Source organism: Cyanistes caeruleus, chromosome Z (assembly GCF_971803275.1).
Source record: "Cyanistes caeruleus chromosome Z, bCyaCae1.hap1.1, whole genome shotgun sequence".
NCBI lineage: Eukaryota > Metazoa > Chordata > Aves > Passeriformes > Paridae > Cyanistes > Cyanistes caeruleus.
This window is the reverse complement of record NC_141732.1, coordinates 51866665-51885249: the sequence shown is the minus strand read 5'-3', so window position 1 is coordinate 51885249 and position 18585 is coordinate 51866665. Positions and strand designations below refer to the sequence as shown.

The 18585-nt window shown below is 34.1% G+C and overlaps 1 protein-coding gene across 7 annotated transcripts in view; it reads right to left on the bottom strand.

Annotated features, from left to right (window-relative positions):
* Nucleotides 1-18585, bottom strand: part of PTPRD (protein tyrosine phosphatase receptor type D) — a 1176387-nt gene that overhangs the window by 446695 nt on the left and 711107 nt on the right. For all 7 annotated transcript variants that reach the window (XM_086870058.1, XM_086870064.1, XM_086870061.1 and 4 more), the window contains one exon: nt 4323-4366. The gene's annotated coding sequence lies outside the window, so the exon portion shown is untranslated. The remainder of the gene's footprint in view (nt 1-4322; nt 4367-18585) is intronic.

Below are 18585 nucleotides of genomic sequence, written 5' to 3'. Positions count from 1 at the left end.
TAATAAAAAAAAAAGATTCAATCAACAGGAAATAAGATCAACCCTACTTTGTTATTTATTTTATTAATATTTGTTAAGGACATACTGTAGTCTTGAATAATACAGTTCTCTTCTACAAATTGTTGATATAATATGGCAACAAATAATGATTTAATTTAATAGCAATATTGGATGCTGTTTTCAATTCCAGTGTTTTATTTTATGTAGATGAGAGCATTTCATTATGCATATGTCAGCTTCATATTATTCATATCATTATCAGTCATTTTATGGCTAAATATTCTTCCTGTTTTCATTTCCCATTTGGTTCCATTTAGTGTTGGTAAAGGTAAGTTTGTACTAGAAGTCCATAGGGCTCAGAAATCTGGTTAATTCTTCAGAATCTTAACTCAAGAAGTAACCAGAGAAGATAAGTCTTGATCAGTAACTTACTGAATATACTTCATAATTTCTAACATCTTCTCAAGATAGATAACTAAGAAGGCTAGAAGAATCACACTTACTTTGACACCCTGGTAATGTGTGTTTTACATGCTGAAACTTCTGTTTTTAAAATATTTAAGTTTTGTACTTAATTACTTAATTACTGCTCATTCCTTTCACCTTTATATACATATATAATTATAATTTATTTTTTTTTATGTGTATTAATGGATACTAGTTTGCTCTGGAACAATTAGAACTTTTGCAATTAGAAATAACACAATAATTTGCATAGTATAAAAAAAGGCATCCCTCTTAAAATCACTGTCTTTGTTTGCCAATTCACGTACAGGCCTATACTGTATATACTGTACTTCCTATAGTGCTCCTGTGATTCGTAGTTTATATTGACATAAGTTCAATTAAGTGTAAATCTAGATTTCAACCAGACAGGATAGAATTCCTCTCATCGTACCATTTGCACAGTAATTTTGCTTGGATTCAGGAAAGAAAAAAAATTCCTAAAATCCTGTCAGTTTTTATAAGATCCATGACTCAGTGTTTTAAGTGACTTCATTGCTGCAACAGAAGTATGAATGGTTTCATGTGTAGCAGGAAAATAAAAATGCATTACCTGAGAATTCCCTGACACTTCACTAATTCTATGTGAGGAAATTTAAAACACGCTTTAGAAAGACTGAACATTTTTTGTTACAAAAGATCCCAAAACATCAAAAACATTATTTATGGTTTTTTTGAAATAAATAGTTAGATATTCAACAGACAAATATAGTTGGTTATAAATTATTTTATATACTTTTCATAAAATTACTGATTTGGAAATGTCAATACGTTTGTAGGATATATTGTTTGCCCTCCCCTCTACTTCAGACTTTGAGTATGTCCTCCCTTCCAGATTCTTGTTACAACATTGTTACACAATATTGTCCTGTAATCAAAGATTGCTGCACTTTATCCATCTCAGTGTCCTTTGATCTCCAAAATAAGATTCTTTCTACATAATATGCACTTCACTGTAATAAATAAATTGCCTACTCTCAAGAGGAGCCACAAAGTAGAAATAACTACTTCTGGAATTAATGGAGGGCCTTGCAGAATAAATAGCAAGTTGTCATGACACTGAATTTCAGTTTACTGCACTGACATAAGTGTTGTTAAATTTTTTTTCAATAATGCTGTTTAGTTTGACTTAAAAATAAAATGTAAAAAAATATTTATAAATATGTTTTCTTTCAATATTAAGCTACAAACCATCTTTCACTGTGGATCTTGCTCTTGTAAAAACATGTTGTCCTACATTGCCCTGCAGACTATTTAATAATCAAGCTTCAGTTACAGTCTATAAATGTTTCTAAGCAACCACAACCCACTTTAAATATGCTAGTCAATTAGGTCTAGACACCCTCTTTCACTGTTTGTCTCTATTATTTCTTTCTGGCTTGAAACATAACAGACAGAGAGATAGAGGGAATATTTTAAAGTAATACCTTGTACTGATCAAGGGTGATGCTGTTAAGTAGCACCTCTGCAGATAAACGGAGACCTCAGGCAGCCCCCGTCCAAGAGCACAGTGATATGTGTGCCCATCAATCCCTTATCAACACATAAGCCAGAAAGAACAGAAACTTATCTGGCTAATGCCAATATGGAAAATAAAAATAAAAATAAAGATAGGTGTTGGTGACTGTGGGAATAATAGCTTCTCCCATGTTATCCAGCGTTTTCATTCTGTTTTTTTTAATATTTACTTCTTTCCACATAAGAAAGAAAAATGTATGAAAAAAGGTTTCCTGATAAAAAAAAACCCCAACGATTTTTAGATAGTTTTAAGAGAAGACTTTAAATTGTGTTTTTCTATTCAGAAATGTAATATCAGTTGAATTTTGAACACAGAGGTATGTCTTAGTTAAATTGTTTGATCATGTTAATCTGTTATCTTCATTTTTATCTTACCATAATCATAAATTCCAGTTTTTTCCTAGAAGCACTATAGCATTTCTTACTTGGTATGTTCAGCTTGCCTTATTATCTGTACTGCTTTCCACGCTGTATTATTGTCTTTAAATGTATTAGTGAGGAATATCTGAAGAAAATTCTGGCTTAATTTCACTAAGTCTCTTATGGTTTAGACTAGCTCCCTCCACTGAGGCTGGTACAAAACATAGTTTGTATTTGCTGTGATTATGCAATATGATTTACATAAGCAAAGATGAATTCTGCAGGAACTTCATACCTAACAACAAGTTTTTTTCTGGACTTCTGGTCACTGTCATTTATCACAAGATTGAGAGTGAAATAAAGCATAAAATTCTATAAAAAACAGAGACTAGAGAGAGGCTAAGGTATGTGTCTGGTAACTTATTTAACTCCCTAGCTATATTTTTGTGTTGCTTTCCCAATTGGTATCATATTCTGTAAGCATTACCATAAAAGCAATAATGGTCAAAGATCTTTATAATACAAGAGCTCCCCTGCGGTATCAAGTAGCTAATAAAGGAAAATTTTGGACATGTAAGAACAGCACAAATACACAGTATTACTGCCTTTGGGCATGTATCCACATGACTGCTCCTCAGGGAGTTTCTGAAGCTAGAGGGATTATCAATGTATTTACAGCTTTATGGGATTTTTCTTCCATGAGCCTATTGCATATTTTGAATCCCAAATAAATTTTTGCAAGAAGTTTCAGATTTTCTTTATAAGCTGCATTTATTCTGGACTTCACTTCCATTTTCAGACTATAGTTTTAGTACTGGAAAAAAAAATATGAATGATTGGGTTCCTCTTTTCCTCTTTACACCCCTGATATTAGGACTGCTTTTCTCAATGAGTATAAATTCACATTTCCTGCATGCTGAATTTCACCTATTATTCATTCACAGGATCATCTTAGGATTCTTCCATATTTCCCCACAAATAATTCTTTTTTCTCTAAGTAGCTTAATAACCCCAGGCAAATATATAGTATTATTCCCACTAACTTTTTTAGCTTTTCTGTCACAGTTTTAAACTTAATAGGTTAAGGTGTGAAACTTGAAGATTACCCATGATTACAGAAATAGTTGAGCTTTTATAAGTGTGACCAACACCCCCAAGATTCCTATACATTATCATAGATATATTTTATAGTACATAGAATGTGTTACAAATTTCCAAACTTCCTATACACATACAAAATAATCACAAATTTTCTGTGATACTTTATTTGTCATAAATAATTTCTCACTAGGGACTGATCTACTTCAGTTAATACCCCACCTTACACATTGAAAATACATAGGTTGGGTCATATGTACCTATCAAACATATTACCTTATACAAAGTATGTAGAAAGAGTATAAAAAGTTGGGCACCTCTTTTTTCATATAGCTATAGCTTGCAGAATATTTACAAGTATCAATGTATATCTTTCCAGTCTTACTCAGCCTTTGTAGGTAAATGTTAGTCATGGTACAAAGGCTAGTGTGAGACAGTACACAAAAAAAGGCTAGAAGTGCTCAGTACCCTTTGTAGTTGCTGCTGCTAATCATTCATTGTATTCACTAAATTTCAATTTCATTCATTGCACAATTTAGCAATTATGCTGTAGCAACCAGACTTTTTCTCCAAAACTGCAAAATCTGAACTATGATCTTACTCCTGCACCTTAGGAGGTATCTATGCATTTATTACATAGTCTACTGGTTCAAGCATTATGTTCTGTTTCCTGACTAGGAGAAATTTGAATTTCAAACAAGGATACACTTTCCAAGATTTAATAAATATTGCTAATTAGAAAGATATTTGTGGTTTATATGAAATTCAAACCAAAAGAATTTGTAGGCCTTGCAGGAAAAAGACTATGAAGACTTAGAAAGAGAGTAGATGTGAAATCTTACTTTGAACCTTTGTAGATTTTTCTGCTGTCCACTGAATTTCTCACCTAAGGAAAAAAAGGCAAAAAAACTTTGTGAAATGAATAATAAATTATGTAGTTAGAGAATTACACTACAATTTGTCACAAGCAGTTTTTATTTTTTATTTTTAGTTTTGAATCCAAGCAAGAACATTCTGTACATTGAGTACTTATCTCTAATAGGAATAGAGTTAAACAACTAAAAAGTACATTAGGTTTCATTCTATATATCAGTAAATCCATATAATACAAAAGTCAAATTAATTATCCTTCAAATTATGACTTACAAAAGCATAAACTCAGTCTTCTTCTGTGCATTGAAATGGATACCCAGTTTCATTGTGGGAAGAAAAATAGAAATAGACTTTATAGAATTACGCACTGTGTTTAGATTTTTGCATGCAATCAGTGTTTTCAATTTCAAATTAAGAAAATGAAAACACAAGCACCCAATTCAATACCTAGCTAATGTGATGAAAAAACTTACAGGCACTCATTTTAAGGGGTCTAATGGCAGCTCTCAAAGGGAATTTCCTCTCAAAAGGTGCTGCACTTTTCTATTAAGCAGAAATATTTGTTTCCAAGGGATATACCGATGACAGAGGATTTGTCAAGTTCAAGACAGTGGCAGAATGTCTTCACCCTAAATTTGTGCTCTGAAGTGTAACCAAAGATTTTGAAACCAGTATTCTAATGCTAATTTAAATGAAAAACAATCGTAGAACCGTTATTTACAATGGAGAAATAGAAAAGGATTTTTATGTGGTTTAGGAATGGTACTGCCCAATTCAGTGTCCCCACCTAGACTCTACCAAACCAGATGACACGTGCTTCTTCCTGCTCTCCCCTCCCACTTCCTGCTCCAGCTTGGAGTAGAGAATTTGAGTCACTAAAAGTGAAGATCATTGGTTGAGATAAGAGCAGTTTACTAGAAACCGCAGTGAGATAAAACAGAGGGCAACAACAATGATACTAATAAGTATACAAGAGAGGGTGATTCACATGCAAAAATGATGGACCTAAAGACAATGAACAATGGCAGATGATGCCACCACAGTGGTTTTTGGCAGGAAGCCACACCATTCTTTTTGGAAGCTAGAGAGAGTCCCTTCTCCCCCTGAATGGTCCTGGCAAAGCTAGGACAATAGGTTTGCAAATAGCACAGGCAGGGTCTTCTGTTACTTAGAAAATTTTTCCTTGGTTATATTTTCCACAGCAGAGGATTTACTCATCCTCAATTTTCTACCAACATTTTCATTGTTTTCTTAGTCAATCATAAAAGAATCTGGGGTAGAGAGAACTGTTACTTTAACAGCGATTTTGCTGAACACACTTCTGAAGCAACCAAATTCTTTGAACAACTTATCTATTTCATGTATTTTACATAGAAACCAGCAGACATAGTTTCCCTTGGGAAACACACACATATTTCAGATTCTAGAAATTATAGGAACCTGGTCAGTGTATGTCAAAACCTGTGGAGAGAAGTGAAATTGACACGTGTTCTTACAGAAGGCCTCTTTATGTCTATCACAAGGCAGTCAGGTCTTCCTGCCTTCCCTAGCTACCCCTGCTCTCCCATTTTACAGGAATGGAGGATGGGCTGTCATCCAGAGGTGTCATCCTCCTGGACCTTGTGTTGGAATCTTGCCCATAGCTGGGAAGCAGAGGGTAGATCCTCTGTGCACCAAGTTGACTTATCCTGTATTGTGGCTACACTGCTGGCCAAAGAAGAAGAATGAGCAGAGGAAATATGGCTAAAACTCATTTTCATTCAGCTTACAGGACTGCAGCAGGAGACACAAAAATGGAAGGGAGGTAATTCAAATCTGAGCATTTGTTCTCTGTGCAGCAGATGCCTCAGGGCGCAAGAGGAGACACTGCAACAATCACAATCAACACATTTTTTGTTCTGTTTTTCCCTTTGTACTTTTCCATTTTGATGGAGGCTTCTATGCCAGGCCAGGCTCAACAGAACAGCGTCCCTGTTTGTTCATTTTAATCTGGCCTTGAATCTTGCTCTGGTTCACAGATCCTGAAGATAATCTGATTTTATGTCTCCTCAGTACTTTTACTGTATTTTTGAAGACACCCAAGGGAACAATAATGTAAACTGCTACTAAGAATTTATTATGATATATTTTATTCTCTTATACTTGTGGTTTTTTGTGGGTTTTTTTGGGTTTTTTTTTCATTTTGTGAAAGGGCACTGGGAGGTGCCCTTAAAGACAGAACATGTAAAGGTTGCTCTTCACAAAAATACTGTTTTCCAGAAGGGAAAAAGCTCTCTTGGGAATGGGGAAAGGGTGAATTTTTACAAATGAGAAGAGTAAAAAAGTTAACATCACATCTGAGTAATATATTATTGGTTTTTTTATCTCATTCATTGTATATCAAGAAGCATGTCAGCATGACGCTGGATTTCAATGCAGTTTCTACCCTCTTGCCACATGCTTCCAGGTGCTTTGTAGCAAAATGTATAATAAACAGTAGTTCCCATTTAGAGCTAAAGGAGTGGGTTTTACTCTAGGTGCTCAGTAATTTCAACAAAAGAGGCAAAAACGTCAACCCTCCAAATACCTCCTTCCCCCTAACCTAAAGGGAAAATTTTGAAAATACTTAGATGAATGAATAATTTTTCACATGTGAATAGTCAAAGTGAAGTTCTACTGACAGGGTAAAAGACATCAATTATACATGATTTAGCTCCTTCAGTAAGCATTGAATGCAAGTGACCAACTGAGTGTTAAATATATTGTGCAAAGGAATGTCACTGTGCTCTAAGGCAATTTAGGACATGTATTTCCAAAAACATAACAATAAATAAAGCAAGTATATTTAAAAAAGAGTTCAGAAGAAAGGCATATTTTTAGAAAAGTAAATTACATATGCTGCCATTGACTAAATAAAGTATCTGGTGCACAAACAATGGGTACAACCTTTATTATACTTGAGAGATAAAATGTAATTAAGATGAATGAAAAATTGTTGATCTGCTACTGGAAAGGTTTCTGTTTCACGTGTAAGAATATATTAAAAGCATCAGATCATATCTTCCTGGGGATCTCCACTACTGAAGAGATTGGGTTTTCAATTTGCCCTTCATATGTCAATCTCATAGGAAGTTCTTCCAGTAAATGATATAATGGTTTCTGTTTTTCATTCTTCAGTCCTTGCTCTCTCTTCTTCTCATATTTCAGCAATTCCCTTCCCTCTCTCTAGTCAGAAGAACTAACATTTAGAAATTATTTGTTGGCTTTAGAGCAGACTGGTGTTTCCACTACTTTCCTTTTAAATTTTTTTTTAAAATTATTATTTTATTTCTTTTTCTTTTTCCTTTTTTTAAAGCCAGACACTATCTTCAATATCAAGATACCTGTCCTCTTTTGCAGACCTAGTAACCCATTTTTCTTTCTCCATCTTTCAACGAGAATCTTTCACAGAAAATCCAATATTCAAAAAATTTGACTGAATATTTATTATTTTTATTATATTTATAAATGAAAAAGTCTAAATATGCTGTTTCTGTTCAAGCCACAACTTACCCAGAAGCACTGCACCAAAGTCTACTGTCTAGTGCCAGTATTAGTTTTAGCAGTTACAGCTACTTTCGGTGGTATTGCACCTTTTACTTGTTGGTCTACTTATCAGTAAAATGTTTTGTCTGATACAAAAGTAAGAACTGTAGGATTATATTTTTATTTTTCATAATAGGTATTAATTAGGTTATCAAGCAACTGACTTTTTTCTTTCTGCAGAAGAAACAGCTTACTTAATGCAAATGCACAATTACACTGAGGGCTAGTACAAGATAAATGCACCACACATTTAGAACACAGTTTAGAACATAGTCTTTTTCAACAGTGATGCTATGAAACATTTATGAACACTGAAGTCTATACACATCAGCAAGCCTGCTAAAATTGAAAAGAGCTCCTTACTCATGCAAAAATAAGCAGATGCTTAAGTGTTTGCAGGAACAAATTTTAATTTCTCTCCATGGGTATTGTACAGATCCTCTGCACAGGGATGAACTTCAGTCAATAAAATGATTAACAATAGTAACACACACTGTGGGGAAGTGTATCCACTCCAGAAAAATTAATTTAAGTACTGTTAGTTGGGGTCTGATCGGTGACATGTAAAACCTTGAATCTCTTGAGACATACTGCATTATAGAACAATGTCTGCAAGTATTTTACAGCAATGACTTGTTTTTTTCTCTTGTGTAGGACATGTCAAGACTTTTCCACCTGATGAAAGGTTACTATTTTGGTTTATTTCCTCCCAAAAATGTATTGCCCATGTTTTCAATTTAAAAATATGTTTACAGTTAGCTCTGTTTACCTTTACATTTTCTTATTGTGCTATTTTCTGTGATTAATTTCCAGTGTTTTGATCGTCCCCAAGTCTGGCTATTAGAAGAGAAATCTCAGAACTATTTTTGAACACCCTCTTCTAATTTTCAAAATTACTTGTAACCGAAGACACATACATAAATAAATCTCTGTATCCTGATTTAGTAATCTATCTTGACATCTTTACATCACCATATTCATGATATCAGCATTTCAGTATTTCATCTTGACTTTGCAAACACATAAAATGCTTTTAAAAATCTGAATTACAATATTCACCATTCTTTCATTAATGTTGAGAAGTCCAAATTTACTGAATGCAATAGAAGAATTTTTCTGAGCCCCAAGATGTGGTTTGACTCAGTCCCCTGACAAGCACCAGAAATTAATTTAAAGTAAGATTTTTATTTCATACCAATTCCAGAAACCCCTGTATAAATAGTAGCTTTACAATTGTTCCATTATGAAAGCCTGAACTCCTTGTACCTGTTTTTCCCAAAGGGAATAGACTGGTCAATCATCCAATACAATTTCTTTCTAATATTTTTTTCAAAGATAAATTAATCACGTTACATTTTTAACGCGACCTCTCATTTCTGTAAGTGGTGCTTGAACTTCTCTGCCATTTTATAGCACTTGCCGTTTTTTCTATTTCTTTCGATAAAACACCATTTAATTGTGTCTTAACTAGTCATTACAGCCAAAGAAGGGATTACATGATATCTTTTGCTTGTTTCTCATTAAAAAATTGACACAGAAAATTTTTAGTTTTGGTATTCTGAAGCTAGAATAAATATAAAGGACTTATAAAAAAATGAAGGTACTAGCAGGTTCTGTGGTAATAAGAAATACTAAAGTCTGACTTCTATTTCTTGATGAAGTATTCTTAATGTTAGGTTTCACAATATATTGACCAGTTCTGCTGATTGTCTAAAGCTTATGAAATCTGAGAATATATTTATATGTGTGCACAATTTTGCATATTCTTATGAAATACATATTTGCTGTGTCATCTGAAAAATGTAACTTCATGTAATAACATGACATTAGGACATAACAAAGTATATTAATATGCTAAAAATTTACACATAACTTCCCCAAAAATCACTTTCTTGTCTGATACACTAACAGAATTTTCATGCCTCTGCCTCAAAAAGAATAACACACAAATAGAACGTGAGTAAATGAATGATAATAGTATTGATAATAGATAATTTATTTTACCACATTTTGTTATATATTTTCTTGTTCAAATGAGAGATTTTTGGGTTTTGAGTTGGTTTGGGGTTTTGTTTTTGTGTTGGTGGTTTTTGTTTGTTTTTGTTTAGTTGTTTGGGTTTTTTTTTTTGTTTTTCATTGTGCTCTAGCTTATTGTTGCTCTGAGGCTATTTTATAATCCAGAGGACCTTGTTTTTAATAAGCTGAAATTGAGTTTAGTTAAGTGGAAATACACCATGGGAAGTGAAGAAATTTCAAAACATGCCCATGACAACAATAAGCAATGTCCTCTGTGTCTAGTTGCTGAGGCAGAAAGGATATGTAGAAATAATTGCATATGCAGAAAAAATTGTATACCTTCACAATGTGCATATTGTATAAAAGAAAATCATTTGCAGTTAAGATTTGGAACAGATCAGTGCTTCATGATGACATAAGATGAATAATATTACTTAGTGTGTGGGCAAGTCCTAAGGCACAAAATTAAAGACTGATCAGCAAAACTACCAGAAAAGTTACTGTGTTTGTGGGTCAGGGTACTTATATCCCTAAAAACTCAAGCTTTCTCTGAGCATATAAAATTATTTTGTTGCTTAAAAACCCATATGGAGACCAGGAACAAAATTCAGCACTAAAAACTGAAAAAGGGACAAAGTTCATATCCAATACAGCCCATTAAACCATTGGGAGAAGGGGAAAGGAGGCAGGGGAAGAGAGAGAATGGTTTGTTATTGCAATAAATTTTTTGCAATTGCAATTTGTTATTGCAATATTGAATAAGGAAATGGGTAGTAAAATCCAGTAGTAAAAAGCAAGCTCTGTGATCATTCACATTGCTTTCCTTCTCCCTTTTTGTCACTTGAATTCTCTGGTATACACAAATACATTTCAACTTAATGTTGATTACTCTCCTTAAGAATGAAAAGTGGGATAATATTCCTATAATTATTCAAATGTAGAGTCCAGAAGGCTCTTTAAACAGAAAAGTGAGAAATTTAACAATTTCAATGTAGTGAGATACTTGTAGAAAACAAAATTTATACAATATGGTAGCACTTAGAGGAACCATAATCTCCACAAGATCTGCTACACTACAAAAATACTGCTCAAATCAAATGACAGCCAAAGTGAACATTTGTCATAAGAGACCTACCATGATTTTAGCTGATACTTCACTACCAGTGGATAAGTAAATGGAATACATATGAATAGGAATAAAAAGCTGTGGAGTCTTTCTACTGCTTTCAGAGACAAATTATTTTCTCCTCAAATACTCCAGTAGAAGAATTGTAGGCCTTTTTTTTCAAAACCATATTAAGTCTTGCTTAGACAGGGTACAAGAAGTTTGATGGATGAACACAATGACTTTTGTACCTGGATAGTACTAATAAAAATTTCTGAAATAGCAGCTGCATACTAGTATATATAAAGAAGTAGAAGAATAACATTAAATTATAGCTGTACCATCTTAATTTTTGTGACTTTTAAGCCATGAAATACTGTGTAGATCTAGAGAACTGCTGTGCAATATTGAATTCTGCCATTTATCTTAAACTAGGAATAAGTGTAATACTGAATATCATTAGACTTAATAAGGGAATCATCTTAGTTGTTCTCAAGAGGTAATTTTGAACAGGAAAAAAAAAAACCAAACCCCAAACGGAGTTTATATTCAGAGTTGCTAGGGAATTAAATTAAATGGTTGCCAAGGTGAAATAATATATGAAAATTCCTGACATACATTATCCAAAGGTTTCTGTAGTCTCATCTTCCATTTTGGATCACTCTTACCAGTAGTTTGAATACACACATACTGTTGCTAAGGGCTGATGCTGTTGCCAGGTGAAAATGGCCCATATTAACCTGCCACAAATATCTAAATATGTTGATAGAAGATAGGAGAAACATGTATTGGAAGATTGAATGATCTGTTATTTCTTATCTGAGACATAACAGTGAAGTGACTTTTTTTACTCTTTGTGCACATGAACTCTAGCCCATAAAAATATCAGTAAAGTACCCAACAATAATGATGATATTATTAAATGAACATTGTGTTCTATAGAATATAAATCTTAATCAGGCATTCAATGTAACCTATAAAATTGTTACTGAGGGAATATAGCTGAAGTCAGATAGTGTGTAATTCAGACTAGCAAAGACATATGATCATTGCTTCTATATCTTTAAAATGGATTCTTTGAAGCCATTCTTTCTTCTTAAATGTTATGAAATTTGAGCACCATTATCTCAAAGCAACTAAGAATATGCTTGAAGTAAAATGATGAAATAGATACTGTGAATGAAAATGAACAGGTGCTTTAGTTGCTATGTGTCACATAGGTAAAAGGCAGCTTTTTAAATGCTGGCTAAATTGCAGTCTAATGTCTTTCTGGCAATTTGCATAGTATTGCCAATAATATTTTGTAGTACAATATTGCTTGTAAAATCTTAGTCATTTAAGGGAGCAGCTCCTTGTTTATAAATCAAATAAAGAAGGGAAATCAGCAGAAGCCATTAGACAGAAGTATCCATACAGAAGGGCTTAAAACAGTTACAGTATCCTGTCTGGTGATAAAGACAACTACAATACACTACATGCATATAATTCTAGCTTTCATTTGTCAGTATTGAGTACAGAGCACTGACATACACTATGCTACAGAAAAATCTATTGTATTTTATGAAATTACGCATTTTGAGAAAATAGTTTACACAAGGGTAGTGTGTAAATGGCAAAGTCACAGTGTTCAGCCACAGTTTTCTCTCTCTTTGGGACTCTTCCTAAAAGACATTTAAGCATCTTCTACATCTTTCAAGGCAGCTCTATTCTTGCTTTTCCCAGGCTTTAAGAGGGACTTGTAAAAAGTCACTTAAGATTATGATCTTTACAAACATCTGTTTGCTGTTCTACCCAAACTCAGAAGAAACTCTTGAAGTCACAAAAGCTAAAAAAGCACGACTGCTCTTCTGTTGTGGAAGTTTGTGTCTGTATGCTTAGCTTTGACTGACACATCATTTCTTCTCTAGACCCCAATCTATTTTCTGCCTCACTAAACTTACAAAACTCTGCATAAATTGTTCTTCTCAGCTTGTTCTGTAATCCTATGAATACACAGTCTTCCTGTTCATCCCTTCAGTCAGTAAGTGCCAGCTGTTGGGTCCTGGAAACAGTTTTATTTTTGTGAAATAAAAAAGTGGGGGGGAAAAAAAAGTAGTTGATCAGAAAGCTGTGAAAACAAGATTGCACTGAAATATTGAATCAGAATGTTGGAGCCAAGTAAAAGAAATTATTATGGTTTCTATCAATCAACATAAAAACAAACTTAGACTAGATAAGTTTTACATGAAAAGATAAAACTGAGTGATTTCAGTCTAAACTAATTCCTTTTTGATTGTTCTGTTAAGCATGAAACAGAGGTCATGCTGAGAAATTATCAAAAAAAAAAACCCCACCTCTGTGGAATGAATGTAAATTAATTATCTTGATATATTTTGCCATATTGCATCTGTCAAAAATGTCCTCATTTTTAATGGGAAGCACACAACACTCCATGCATGCCCCTATCATATTTTCACAAGTTATAAAACACGTGCATTTGCAATACTTGGAATGGAAGTATTTATATATTTTATCCAAGGGCCATTAATATGAAATTATATAATTAACACTGAGTAACTCATATGAATTACAATGGCTTCTAGGAGGCACCGCCTCCAAAGGGACAGAGTGAGAAATGAAACTGGTCTTTATGGAGATGCAGTGGGAGAGAGGTTCATCTTCATGTGGATCTGAGCTCCTCCTGCAGAGCTTTGAAGTTACATGAATACCTGTGATATGGAGGAGAATGACACTACCGGATCGTGGTGCATTAATGTCCTGCCTTGTTGATGTGCCACATCCTCCTTGCCCTTTTATGTAAGAAAGAGGAAGACAGCAGGTCTTGCCAACATACACTGCAGCAATGGCATCTCCTATCAACATTCTTTGCATTTGAAGACTTTGCATAGGCCAAGAAAATATCAGAAATGATAGATCTCTCTTGAGAGCCTATCATATGGGACCTGTTTTGGTAAGAAACAGTATTGTTGACAGTACTGTCTTGTACAGGTGTCACCTTTCTTGTTCAACTCCTCTTTTTTTTCCCAAGTAACAATTCTGAAGTGGCGAAGAGTGGTCCACATCTCACCTCACTATGTGTTGTCCAGCCCCTTCTGTCTGGTGATTGGGGTAAAGAAAACTTGCTGACCTTTTTTAGGCGTAGTATGTGAAGCCTCAGACTTCTTCCCTATCACTATTTTCAATTGAGTTGTCACTGTTTTTCAAGACGAGTTACATAGCAAATCTGACAGGGGCTTAAAGGGTAACCCTATTCTTGAGAAGATCTACTTTTTCCTCACTATTTTTCTTGGAAACAGCTGATGTCTCAGCAAAGAACAGAAGTGGTGCATGTAGCTAAAGAGATTGGAGAATCCAGAAAGACTTTTGAATTGCTAGGGGGAAGTGGGTGCTTGTTTTGGAGACCTAGGGAGTTACATCTGTCCAAACAGAAGTCACACTTACAGTGTCATATGCCAAGATTTCCCCACTGCCTATAAACTGGATCACTTCAAGTAACATCTTGAAATTCTGGTAACCTCTGGAGTCTGGATGTATGTGATTGTTATTTCATTTTCAAATTAATAGAATTCAGTGGTATCTCCATACCTGTTCCTCTTGCACTGAGAAATGATGTTCCCAAAGAGGAGAATACACAGGCGTTTTGTGTTGACTTTTGGAGATCGCTAGTCTGCTCATAGGTGGGGGAGAAGTACTGGTTTAAATTCAAAATAGTTTCAATAGTAACTTACCATGACAAAAAAAAAGCAAACTTAAACAGCATTCCTGCTGTGTTCCTCTGTCTTTAATCTGTATGTCAAGATACATTATGCCTTTGTGATATGTAAAAGAATATAAGGCCTAATTCAAATTAAAAGTTCTGCAATAACTAGTTGGTGTGGTTGGTTGTTGTGCTAACAGTAACACTGCAATATAGGAGCTATAAATAACAATATAGCAATGAATTCAGAAGTCTGCTAAAGAAAAGTACCAGATTTCCCAACAGATACAATACCATGATAAAACATCTGGAATAATCTTATCTTACTGATAATTTTGAAATTTCTGTAGAGAAAGAAATAATTTACTATTATGTATTTATATCTATTCATATTCACATGCAAGTTTTAGTATAATCTTAGAATTTGCTGATCAGAGGAAGAAACAGAACTATTATTTAATGAAAACATTGTCAAGCAAGAGCCACTAATAATATAAAATACTTTGTATCTGTTTCATTTGCTTACTGGCAAGGCTTGGATAATGGGATACAAAAAGATAATAAAGTCTACTCATTCATTCAGAGAACTCTGAGAACGCCTAAGAAGATTCACCCAGGTAGTCAAAATCAATGTGTACTACCACAAGTGTTAAGCTAATTAGGGAAAACTCATAATTTCTTATAAGAGTTAACCAGATCTTCTAGACAGGCCAGTATTGTTTTCTATGTTTTCTGGAATTGAGGTGCATGTAGAAATATGGAAACTTCCTTTTATTTTTGTGACTTGATTCTTTGCAGTTTTTCAAGTTCCTTGCTTTTTTCTTTGGATATCCTTTGAAACTAGTCAGTAAAACAAACCTAAAGAGCACCACTGATAAACTTTATAAATCACATTTTAAAACTTTAATATACTTTGAGCTTACTAGATCCTACCTAATATCCTATGAAGGAGAAATATAATGTATAAATCATAAGGTTTTCATCTTATGTTACTCACAGCTATCTGATATTACTCATAAAGGACCATGTAAGGCATTGTGTTTATGAGTAAGATTCAGAGAAATTGCTCCATTCTTATGAATGTTTTACTGAGAGTATGGAAACAGGATGGAGTCATAATGTTTATATGGAAGATCTTAAGCAAAGTAAGATGCATCATCACAGGAAATGGTCTTCCAGCTGTGTCCTCCATCTTCAACATATAAATATGAAATTTCTCCCTCCCTTTTATCTGGTCTACCCACTTTCAAGGTAATGATGGAGGAGCCCTGTTATGTTCTAGAAGGATAACAAGGAGATATCATGGGAACAGTGGTGGAGAAGCTTGTCTTTTCTTTCCTGAAAGTACTACAATAATATGTATATAGTCTTTTCTTCTGGCACGGAATAAACCATGGAGTTCTGACAAGACAAATACCTACCTTACAAATATATGCATATCAAATGCATTTCCATACACATTAAAAATACATGTATGCTATAAAATATATAATCATACTATTGAATGGTATATTTTCCATAGCAGGTGGAGCCAGAGTTCAGAGAGGTCTTATTATAATCAGGACAAAGTCACACCAAATCAACATTTTTAGACCCAAAGGAAAAACGTGGAAGTAAGTGAAAAATTTGTAATGCTTAAAATGAAGACATTTCTGGTTTTACAAAATAAATAGTAAGTTTAACACTGCTAAATAGTGTTAAACTTACTATTTATTTTGTAATATTATATTTATAATAGAAAACCAGACTTGTTACAAAAACATACAGCATTTGGCAGATCATAGGGATTTGAAGTGTTTATAATTTTTTATGTCAAATGTCATATCTAAAATTAATCTGACTTTCCAAGCAAACCTTTTTATAGGCAATATTGATGTATATAACATCCTCCCAACACTGTGTTTTAATTTAAGTTTCTGAATAAAAACAAATTTTCTATAAAAACAACCAAAAAAAGTTTTTTGCAGCAGGGTATTAATGAAATTGGCACAGTCACATGAATAAGCGGCAACTATTGTTTTATAATTTCTGTGAGTAGTGAAAACAACTGGCATAATAAAAAGACCACAGCAGAAGAATTCTAAAGGACTTATTCCTGCTTTTTGGCTTTACAACCTGGTGTCATCTATGACTGCATGTCCCTGTGCTCAAAATTATGCAAATGATCTCTTCTTGTAAGGAGAAAACTGTTATGTCCAGATTTACAGAGAACCATCCTCTTTTTCTCTGATTTCCTTTTCTGTCATTGGATTTTACACTCAATTTATCAGGCAATTAAAACTTCAATCAACAGTTACATAGCAATTGTGCTATAAGGGGAATATATTGCAAACAAAGGTTTGATTAACTCCTGGACATGGCATTAAAAACTGTAGCTGGGGTCTGTGTATCATCCTGATAACAAAACAAAGCACTTACTCCTTAATTGTCCTCTCTGGTGAACAGAGGAAAGGATGGGATGTAATGGGAACGAAGATAAAATATGAACTAGGCAACAGGTATCCAATTTCAAACTTTGGTCAGTGAGTAAAAACAACTGCCCCCTTGTATCTCTTTAATTACCATAAAATTATTTGATAGGTTTTTGAGAATTCAGTACATTGCAGATGCTCAGCTGCCACTAGCAGATTTTCTTTTTTTTCATAGTTTCAAGGCAGACCATAAGCATAATTCAAGGAAAGCTTTCACTTTTAGGGAGGAATATGATTCAGTCTAATTTCTTAGACAAAATGTTTGTGCTCTCATTCTGGTTATATATATTCAGGAATTTCCACCTGGACATGAGGAAGAATTTCTTTACTGTGCAGGTGAGCACCAGAACAGATTACCCAGGAAGGCTGTGGAGCTTCTGTCACTGGAGAGATTCAAGACCAGTGTGGAGAAATCCTGTGCTGTGGGCTGTGGGATGGCTCTGCTTGAGCAGGAGGATTGCATCAGATGACCTACTGTGGTCTCTGCCAACCTGACCCATTCTGTGATACTGAAAATTTGATGTCTAGGTCAGTAGTTTGGCTTTTCTTGTGATGGCCTCATCACTTTGAAAATCTACACCAGCTTTCACAGTACTAAATAAGAGATATGTTGGAGCTTGGCCCTCCATGAATTTCTCATATAACTTGTATTCATTCCATAATTCCTTTAAAGATGCTTTCCCAACTACATGACTTCTGGATTTCGTGAGTTTTATCTCGTGTAGAGCAGCTGTTCAGAAAAAAATGTACAAGATCTAGTCCAAGCACTGTTTCATGATACAAGTTATGCAAGCATGTTCCAGGAGAAGACTAAGTATCAGATATTTAGGCTGGTTACACAGGAATTTATTCTAATACCAGACCTGTCATACCTCAAGTGTTACTTTCATGGCTTGAGTGGAACTGTAGGCCTATTGTGACTGAAATGATAATGAAATTTCTTATTTACGAGTAAAAACCTATGCATGTTGTACTTCTAACATTTTTTCTCTACAAGACAGCTCTGTTCTGTGACTAGGAACAAACCATGAGCTGTCAAGAGAATTCTTAAGCAAAGAAAGCACAGGGAGAATAGGAATGCAAAGCACAGGTCTCATCATGACATGCCTTGCTGCTTAAATTTCAGACTAAATGATCCCTGCTCTCAACTCTAAACAAATAATTGTGTCCTTCATAGCATTTTTTAAAAGAGATAAGGCCTTATCCAAGTCTATGAGTGGAAATGAAGACCTTTGCTTGATTTCAGTGTTTCACATAAGTTTTTAGAGATCAATGAATCCCAGAAAATAAATTTTCTATGGAGGAACAGAGACTCTGTGTGCATAGAAGAGGGAATGAAAAATGAGGGAGAAAGAAAATAGAAGAAATAATGAAACTAA